The sequence below is a fragment of the Lynx canadensis genome, chromosome A1 (genome assembly GCF_007474595.2).
Source record: "Lynx canadensis isolate LIC74 chromosome A1, mLynCan4.pri.v2, whole genome shotgun sequence".
Lineage (NCBI taxonomy): Eukaryota > Metazoa > Chordata > Mammalia > Carnivora > Felidae > Lynx > Lynx canadensis.
The window spans coordinates 36,751,570-36,761,591 of record NC_044303.2 but is presented as its reverse complement, the minus strand read 5'-3'; the positions used below and the strand labels follow the sequence as shown (position 1 = coordinate 36,761,591).

General features: G+C 37.0%; 1 pseudogene; it reads left to right on the top strand.

The window, feature by feature from the left end:
• Window positions 1-4,901: 4,901 nt before the first annotated feature.
• LOC115498605 lies at window positions 4,902-8,265 on the top strand (annotated as a pseudogene).
• The last annotated feature ends 1,757 nt before the right edge of the window (window positions 8,266-10,022 follow it).

Sequence of the window (10,022 nt, the reverse complement as noted above, 5' to 3'; positions counted from 1 at the left end):
CAGAGACAAACACAGAATCCAAAGCAGGCTTCAGGCTCTGAACTGTTTGCACAGAGCCCGACACAGGGCTCGAACTCATGAGCCATGAGATCATGACCTGAGCTGAAGTTGTACGCTTAACCAACTGAGTCACCCAGGCACCCCAGTGGTTGAACCAATTTAAATACTCGCCAACAGGGCACAAGGGTGCCCTTTTCTCCAAATCTTTGCCAACATATGTCTTTTTGATGACAGCCATTCTAATGGTATGAAGTGATATGTCATAGTAGTTTTGATTTGCATTTTCCTGATGATTAGTGACGATGAGTGCCTTTTCATGTATCTGTGGACCATTTATATGTCTTTTTTGGAAAAACATCTATTCAGCTCCTTGGCTCATTTCTTAATCAAACTGTTTGGGTTTGGGAAGTTGTTGCTGTTGTTGTTTGCTACTGAGTTGTAGGAGTTTTTAAAATCATTTGGTACATTATTTTGTACATTAGCCCCTCATCAGATAAATGATTTGCAATTATTTTTTTCCCATTCTATAGGTTGCCTTTTCATTTTTTTGATGGTTACTTTTGCTGTGCAAAAGCTTTTTACTTTGATAATAACTAGTCCCACTTACTAATTTTTGGTTTTGTTACTTATGTTTTTGGTGTTATAACCAAAAATTCATTGCCAAAATGATTATCAAGGTGTTTTTCTCCTTTGTTTTCTTCTATGTGTCTTATGGTTTTAAGTCTTCTTTTTAAGTCTTTAATATACTTTGAGTTCATTTCTGTGAGTAATGTAAGATGGATTATCCAGTTTTCCAGCACTATCCTTTCCCCACTGAGTATTGTTGGCTCCTTTGTCAAATATCAGTTGACCATAAATGTGGAGGTTTGTTTGATGGCATAACTTTGTAGTATTATTTGAAATAAGGATGTGTGATGCCTCCGGCTTTGTTCTTTCTCAAGACTGCTTTGGCTATTTGGGGTCTTTGGTGGTTCCATACAGATTTTAGAACTTTTTATATATATTTCTATGAGAAATGTCATTGGAATTTTTACAGCAACTGCAGTGAATCTAGAGATGGCTTTGGGCATTTTGGACATTTTAACATCAATCCCACTTTTCAGTATATATCCAAAGGAAATAAAATCCCATATTCACTGCAGCATTATTCACAATGGCTAAGATATGGAAACAATCTAAGTGTCCATTAGTAGATGAATGGGTGAAGAAGATGTGAAAGAGAATATAGATGATATAGATATAGATATAGACAGATAGATATAGATGATATATAATGAAATATTATTCAGCCAGGAAAAAGAAGGAACTTTTGCCATTCTGCCATTTGGGACAACATGGATGGAACTTGATGGTATTATGCTAAGTGAAACAAGTCACAAAGAGAAACACAAATACTGTATGGTATCACTTTTACATGAAATGTTTAAAAAACCAAACTCAAAGAAACAGAAAAGATTGGTGGTTGCCAAGGGTGGGAGCAAGGCATGGGGGAAATGGATGAAGATGGTCAAATGGTACAAACTTCCAGTTGTAAGATGAATAAGTCTTGGGGGGCATAATTTACAGCACGGTGACTACAGTTAATAATACTGTATTGTATATTTGAAAGTTGGTAAGAGAGCAGATTTTAAGAGTTCCCACCACACACACAAAAATATAATTATCTGAGTTGATGGATACATTAGTTAACCTTATTTTGTTAATCATTTTGTAATATATACACATATAAAATCACTTCATTATATATTTTAAACCTACACAATGTTATACATCAATTATATCCCAACTGAAGAAAGATTGAGTGCCTCGGGAACATACTGCTATTAGGGTCCTAAAGACAAATCAAGAGTTGACACCAGATGCTCCCTGCTCCTCAACCCTACTTTATAAAGAGTTACTCTGGCTGGCATCTGATTCATCTTCCAACTAATTACCTGTCCTGCTTTTGGCCCACCTCTACCTCACACTATCATGAATTCAACTCAGAGGTAAAAGAGAGATGAGAAAACTAGACAGGATTGTAAGGCGTGACCTTGACCAGAAGTAAAAAAATTTTTCCCAGAGGAAGTGAAAATATATGAGATTCTTTATATGAGAATATTATTCCCAGCATGCCCTTATACATTTACTTTGGCCAAACAAAAGGAGGTTTGCCCCAGAGCTTGCTACAGCTTTATAGAGGAAAGGAGCTTTGCATGGCACATAATGACGCCGGGACATAGGGAAAAAGGAGGTGAGTGTCAAGTCTCTCCTATTTCATACTGTAAAAACCATGCAATTTTTAAATATATTTTTAAGTAGGCCACCATAAAAGTGCTATATAATTGCTTAAAACTATTAATAGCAAAAAGATCAGTGACTATAATATGAATGTCTTTAAAGAGCAATTCTGCTAATTTTGCTATTAGAATCAAGGACAATTATATACAACCAGGTGTGCTGAAGACTATTTTTTCCTTCAATATCTGAAGGTGTGTATCAAGGGACTTTAATAATGACATATTTTAATGAAGTAAGAAGCTCTAAAATAAGTAAGTGATTTTCACCTGTAATAGCATGGTATGTTGAAACTATATCCAATAACATTCACTTCAAACTATTTCTATGGAAACCTTATACTTCAAATCACAACAAAGTTACCTTTTCTAAAAACATCTCCTTGGGTACTACATGTATTAATTTTCAAATGATTCCTTTTACTTGCCTACTTAGATTCCATCCTATAAACATCATCTGGATTATGCTGATAAGACATGGCATTGTGTTTTAGACATGTCAAATTTTGCATGATCAAATATAAAAGCACTCAGTACAGTTTTAACCTGTTTAATCATCATTTTATATAATTTAAAAACTTACTACTAGATTTTATACTGCTTTCTGATTTCTCTTTATCTCATATATATTTGCTGGCCCCAAATTATATTATTTATTTTACTAATGTCTGTATGCACAGCCACTAAAATATAGATGTAAATGTGAAAAAAAAAAAAAAAAGCATAAAAGGTGTGGTTCTAAGTAGGGCTTGTGTCTCACTCGTATCCAGAACACTCTACCTGAAGTTTCTGCTGCAATGCCTTGCAAACATTAGATGCTCAAATAGATTTGTTGAACAAATAACTAAGCTTTCAAACAATGCTCTACCAAAGCTTCAGGAAGAAATTACTTTACCAGCATGCAAAATAGATAATGACACCCAAAGACCAAAATTCTAGTCCACATAATCCAGAGCCTGGGTCTGTTTATTTCCAAAGCTCATGCTATTTATGACTTTTCTTTTTTGCCTTGAGGAGATCTTCTTAGTGAATCTAAAATGTAAAGCATAAAATATTATTCTTCTTTTACCCTCCTGTATTTTGCTGTGATACAGCCCTCTGTTGTGTCATATATATAAAGGGTCAACTCAACTGAAATCATCCATGAAATTTCTGTGTATCTTTAGATAAGTCACTTAGTCTATCTGAGCCAGTTCCTTAACTTGTTCTTATTTTTCACCTATGAAACATGATGCTTGAAGCAAACAACCAGTTTTAAAATTCTACAAAAATTATTAAGTAGAGAGGTTAGTGCTACAACTAGGTTAAAAAAATATAAAACAAGCAAACACGTAGAACTATTTTTATAACATGTCTAGAAATGTAGTCATATTTCTTATCAGGCAGTTTTCAATCACCAATAGTCCAATTACTACTAAGTTTCTTCCAACACAATAAGTAATTTCACTTTCTTCCTACTCTCAACAGGAAGGAGCTGCCATTAGTTAACAGGGTGTAAAACATTGCACAAAAAAATGGACTTGTTAATACCTTGGTATATATCAAATGAAACGTTTTCACAGAAAGTTATTTTATAGAAAAAAAAAAGGAAATGGAAAAATGAATATAAATTGCCACTGGATACAAGCATGAATTTAATTCCATTAAATTATGACCCCTCTATGAATATATTTCTAACAAGCAAAGCTTCATTTTGTTGCCACTGTTAAAATCCAAGAATTCACCAAGATCTCATGTGCCCACCACTGGTGCAATAAATAATCAAGTGTGTATTTCATCTCTGCGCATGACTAATTTAAATATATAACAATTTCTAACAAAATAAGAAAAAGTAAAATGATAAGAATGGCCTTTTTAAAATTTCTCGGTGTCCTCCAAAGAGAAGGCTTCCCTAAGAGCTCATCTTTCTAAAATGTTTTCCTATAGCCTCTGGTTATTTATCCCAAATTACATTAACTAACAGAGGATTTCTATAGGCATACATCATTTCACTGTGTCTCACTTTTATTGTGTGTCAGAGGTATTACATTCTTTACAAATTGTAGGTCTGTGGCAACCCTGCATGAAACAAGTCTATTGACAGCATTTTCCCAACAGTATTCACTCACTTCATATCTCTCTGTCACACTTTGGTAATTCTCATAATATTGCAAACTTTTTCAATATGATTATATTTGTCATAGTGGTCTGTGACCAGTGATCTTTGATGTTATCTCGTAATTGTTTTGGGGCACCATGAACCGTGCCCATGGAAGACAGCAACCTAACTGATAAATGCTGTGTGTGTTCCGACTGCTCCACTGACCAGCTGTCCCCCATCTCTCTCCCTCTCCTCAGGTATAACTATTCCCTGAAACACAGCAATATTGAAATTAGGACAGTTAGGGGCGCCTGGGTGGCGCAGTCGGTTGAGCGTCCGACTTCAGCCAGGTCACGATCTCGCGGTCCGTGAGTTCGAGCCCCGCGTCGGGCTCTGGGCTGATGGCTCAGAGCCTGGAGCCTGTTTCCGATTCTGTGTCTCCCTCTCTCTCTGCCCCTCCCCCGTTCATGCTCTGTCTCTCTCTGTCCCAAAAATAAAAATAAAAATAAAAATAAAAAGAAATTAGGACAGTTAATAACCCTACAATGGCCTCTAAGTGTTCAAGTGAAAGGAAGAGTCTCACATCTCTCACTTTAAGTCAAAAGCTAAAAAAGATTAAGCTTAGCGAGAAAGGTATGTCAAAAGTGGAGACAGGCCAAAAACTAGGCCTCTTCTGCCAGTGAGCCAAAGTGTGAATGCAAAGGCAGAGTTCTTGAAAGAAATGTAAAAGTGCTACTCCAGTGAACACATGAATGATAACGGGGCAAAACAGCCTATTGCTAATATGGGGAAGGTGTTAGTGGTCTGGATAGAAGGTCAAGCCTTAAACCAAAGCCTAATCCAGAGCATGGCCCTAACTCTTAAATTCTATAAAGGCTGAGAGACGTTAAAGAAGCTGTAGAAGAAAAGTTTGAAGTTAGAAGAACTGGCTCATGAGGCTTAAGGAAAGAAGCCATCTCCAGAACATAAAAGTGCAAGGTGAAGCAGCAAGTGATGATGTAGAAGTTGCAGCAAGTTATCCAAAAGATCTGGCTAAGATCATGAATGAAGATGACTATACTAAACAACAGATTCTCGATGTAGATGAAACAGCCTGCTTTTGGAAGAAGATGCCATCTAGGGCTTTCATAGCCAGAGAAGGAAAATCAATATGTGGCTTCAAAAGTTCAAAGGACAGATTTACTCTCTTGTTAGGGGCTAATGTAGCAGAGAAATTTAAGTTGAAGCCAGTGGTCGTTTACTATTCCAAAATTCCTAGGGCCTTTAAGAATTACACCAAATCTACTCTGACTGTGCTCTCTAAGTGGACCAAAGCCTGGATGACAGCACATCTGTTTACAACATGGCTTACTGAATATTTTAAGCTCACTGTTGAGAACTACTGCTCAGGAAAAAAAAAAAAAAAAAAAAAACAATCCTGTCGAAATATTACTGCTCATTGACAATGTACTTGGTCACCCAAAAATTCCAATGGAGATATACAATGAGACTAATATTTTCACACCTGCTATCAAAACATCTATTCTGTAGCCCAGGGATCAGTGAGTCATTTTGACCTTCCAGTCTTATTATTTAAGAAATACATTTCATAAGGCTATAGTTATTCCTCTGATGGATCTGAACAAAGTAAATTAAAACTTTCTGGGGCACCTGGATGGCTCAGTCAATTAAGCGTCTGACTCTTGGTTTTGGCTCAGGTCATGATCTCATGGTTCATGAGTTCAAGCCCCACATCAGGCTCTATGCCGATAGTGTGAACTTGCCTGGGATTCTCTCTATCCCTCTCTGCCCTATCCCTGCTCTCTCTCAAAATAAATAAATAAACAAAAAATTTAAAAAAAAATCTTTCTGGAAAGATTCACCATTCTAAGTAGTCATAAAGAACATTTGTGATTCATGGGAAAAGGTCAAAATAACATTCACAGGAGTTTGGAAGAAGTTGATTCCAACCTTCATGGATGACTTTGAGTGGTTCATGACTTCAGTGGAGGAAGTAACTGCAGACATGGTAGAAACAACAAGGAAACTAAAATTAGAAGTGGAGCCTGAACATGTGACTAAATTCTGGCAATCTCATGATAAAACTCCAACAGATGAGGAGTTACTTCTTTTTTTTATATGTTTATTTACTTTTGAGAGAGAGAGAGACAGAGCATGAGCAGAGGAGAAGCAGAGAGAGGCAGAGACACAGAATATGAAGTAGGCTCCAGGCTCTAAGCTGTCAGCACAGAGCCCAATATGGGGCTCAAACCCCAAGTCGTGAGATTACCTGAGCTGAAGTCCAATGCTTGAGCCACCCAGGCAACCCAGTGAGGAGTTATTTCTTATGGAAGAGCAAAGAAAGTGGTTTCTGAAGATGGAAGCTACTCCTGGTGAAGATGATTTAAAAATTATTGAAATGATGAAAAAGGATTTAGAATATTACATACACTTAGTTGATAAAGCAGCAGCAGAGTTTGAGAAGACGGACTCCAATTTCGAAAGACGTTCTATCATAGGTAAAATGCTATCAAACAACACTGTGTGCTCCAGAGAAATCATTCATGAAAGGTACAATCAATGTGGCAAACTTCACTGTTGCTGTATTTTAAAGAAGTGCCACAGCTGCCCAGCCTTCAACATCCCCCACCTTGATCAGCAAACAGCCATCAACATCAAGGTGAGCCTCTTTACCAGCCAAAAGATTACAACTCAAGGAAAGCTCACATGATAGTGTTTCTAGCAGTAAAGTGTTTTTTTACTTAAGGTATGCACATTTTTTAGACGGTGCTATTTTACACTTAATAGACTATAGTATAGTGTAAATATAACTTTTGTATGTACTGGGAAACCAAAACAATTCATTTGGCTGGCTTTATTATGATATTTGCTTATTGCAGCGATCTGGAACCAAAGTCAAAATATTTCAGAGGTATGCCTGTATCTTAAAGTGCCTTCCAAATTGTGACTAAAATGACAATATTGGAGGCTTCCTCAGATTTTCACCTAAAGGGGAAAAATGCCTGGTTGTTATTGTCACTGTTTATATTTTTTCTAATGCATACCAAATTCGTGATGAAACCAATACAGGAAAAGAAGCAACCTGACTGGAGCAGTCCTCACAAACAACAATTAAGAAGAGGGCTGAGGCTCTAAGACCTCATATATCAGACTAAAACTATTAACACCAAGATGAAGTTTAATCATCAAGTTTTCATGTTAAAAAAAGATTTCAGTCCCAAAGAGCTAAAAAAAAAAAATACATATATATAAAATCCCTAATTAAGTATTTCTTTTATTCACAGTACTTGACAATGTATTTCTGGTGTTTTGTTTTGTTTTTTTAATTTTTTTTTAACGTTTATTTATTTTTGAGACAGAGAGAGACAGAGCATGAACAGGGGAGGGGCAGAGAGAGAGGGAGACACAGGATCTGAAACAGGCTCCAGGCTCTGAGAGTCAGCACAGAGCCCAACACGGGGCTGGAACTCACGGACCACGAGATCATGACCTGAGCCGAAGTCGGCCGCTTAACCGAACGAGCCACCCAGGCGCCCCTCTGGTGTTTTGTGGTTTTAATATCATCCCCTTTCTTTCTTAATTTAGGTCCAATGGGGCTAAAGATTTGCTGTTCTTTCAACATGGCAGATGACTTCCTACCTTCTCCCAATTATAGCACATATACGTGGCCTGTTCTTATGAAAAGTTGCATTATCAAATTTATTTTTTTCTTTTTTCTAATAGAAAGTAAGGTAAGTTCAATTTAAGATTCAAACAGTTGTGCAAACACATGTAATGTGGACAACATAACAATGATTCTAAAAGACTAAGCGAGTAGTGGCACCTAATACCTCAAAACGTTCTCTTTCCAGCTGCTGTATAAATGGTGAAATTCAGCTTACAAAAGAGGCTACCACGTTTGCTGTATGAAAATGTAGGTTTTAAGAAAGTCAAACCTCTAAAAGTCAGGCACTGCTTGTATATGTAATTGCATTTTAGAGCAAGTTGATGGTAATTAGGTAGGTTTTAGTTGCAATGCTGGGAAAAAGTATATACAGAGATCATTTGGCTTTTCTGGCCATTCCCTTAGGTATTGATTCACTACAACTCTTGATTCAGCATTGAGAGTCCATATAGTAAATTGTTGTTCTTTTTATTCTTTCTGAAGTTGTCTGCCTAATCTTTAATTCTTTCTTTCCAACTCCTCTCCATTCAATTATTTAGCTTCTTACTAGCCCATCATCAGCAATTGGGTATCATCTCTTTAATCTCCCTAGGAAACTTTGAGAGATTCTAGCCACAAATGTTTCCACACCCTCACACAGCCTATCTTTTGTTTACACCCCATATTGTTCATCAAGAAACAAATGTAATCAGAAGGAGAAGACAGATTAATGTGCAAGCATTGACAATTTCCAAGACTCCAAATTGAAGAATATTTCTGCCTATTGTAGGAAACTTTGAAAATCTCTGTACCTTTAAAATCCCTCCTGTGCTGGATATATTGCATAGGGTAGTAGCTGTGGAGTAGACAACTACCAATATAACATGATCTGGGGAAAAAAGAAGCTGCCATTCCTTCCTATGCATAGTCTGCAGTGATACTGAAACTATTATCCATGGTTGAATGATGTTGATATTTTAACTCAAGAGGCCTGTGTGAAGCATTATTGTTCAAACTCCTGACATCAGAATTCTACCTTCATTTTAATGCAGAAAGTCGTAATAAAAATGCAACTACCTCACCCAAGAGGTCAAGAATCAAGTGTGAATGGAAATACTATCCAAAAAAAGCAGGCAATAGTAACAAGTTAAACTGAAAAAAATCAATAAAACTCATAACCATAAACAGAGAACATTTTTTAAGCTTTGTCACTAAAGTTGGCTCAATAGTAACATCAACATTACTTTTGGTTCTCATTAACTCCCCTATATACCCTTCTTTTGTGGATTTGTTCTCTAACAGCATTCTCCACTAAAAGGAACCAGAATTCTGTGGAGGGTAACTGACTCCATGACAAATTTAGAATATCCTAGTAATGCTAGTGAATAGAACGAGTCATGGTTATAAAGGCAATGGGGCCAACTAAAAAGTGATTCTTCCAGCGAAGTAACTTTCACCTTCCTGTATAAGTTCTGGAACAAGATGAACCTGCAAAAGGACATTAGTACTTCAGTACATGATGATGTTCAAATGAGAAAAGCTAATATAAATTGTATAGATAAATATTTGTAGAAAAAATACAATTAAATAAGATGACCAGGGTTCCTGGATGGCTCAGTTGGTTAGGCCTCTGACTCTGACTCTTGATTTTGGCTCAGGTCATGATTTCATGTTTTGTGAGTTTGAGCCCTTCATTAGGCTCTGTGCTGACAGCGCAGAGCCTGTTTGGGATTTTCTCTCTCTCCTTCTCTCTCTACCCCTTCCCCACTCATGCTCTCGTGCTCTCTCTCAAAATAAATACCTAAACTTAGGGGGAAAAAAAAAACAACTTAAGAGGCGCCTTGGGTGGCTCAGTTCATTGAGTGCATGACTCGGCTCCAGTTATGTTCTTGCTGTTCATGAGTTCAAGCCCCACGTCAGGCTCACGGCTGTCAGCACAGAGCCCATTTCAAATCCTCTGTCCCCCACTCTCTGCCCCTCCCCTTCTCTGCTCACTCATTCTCTCTCTCAAAAATAAATATTA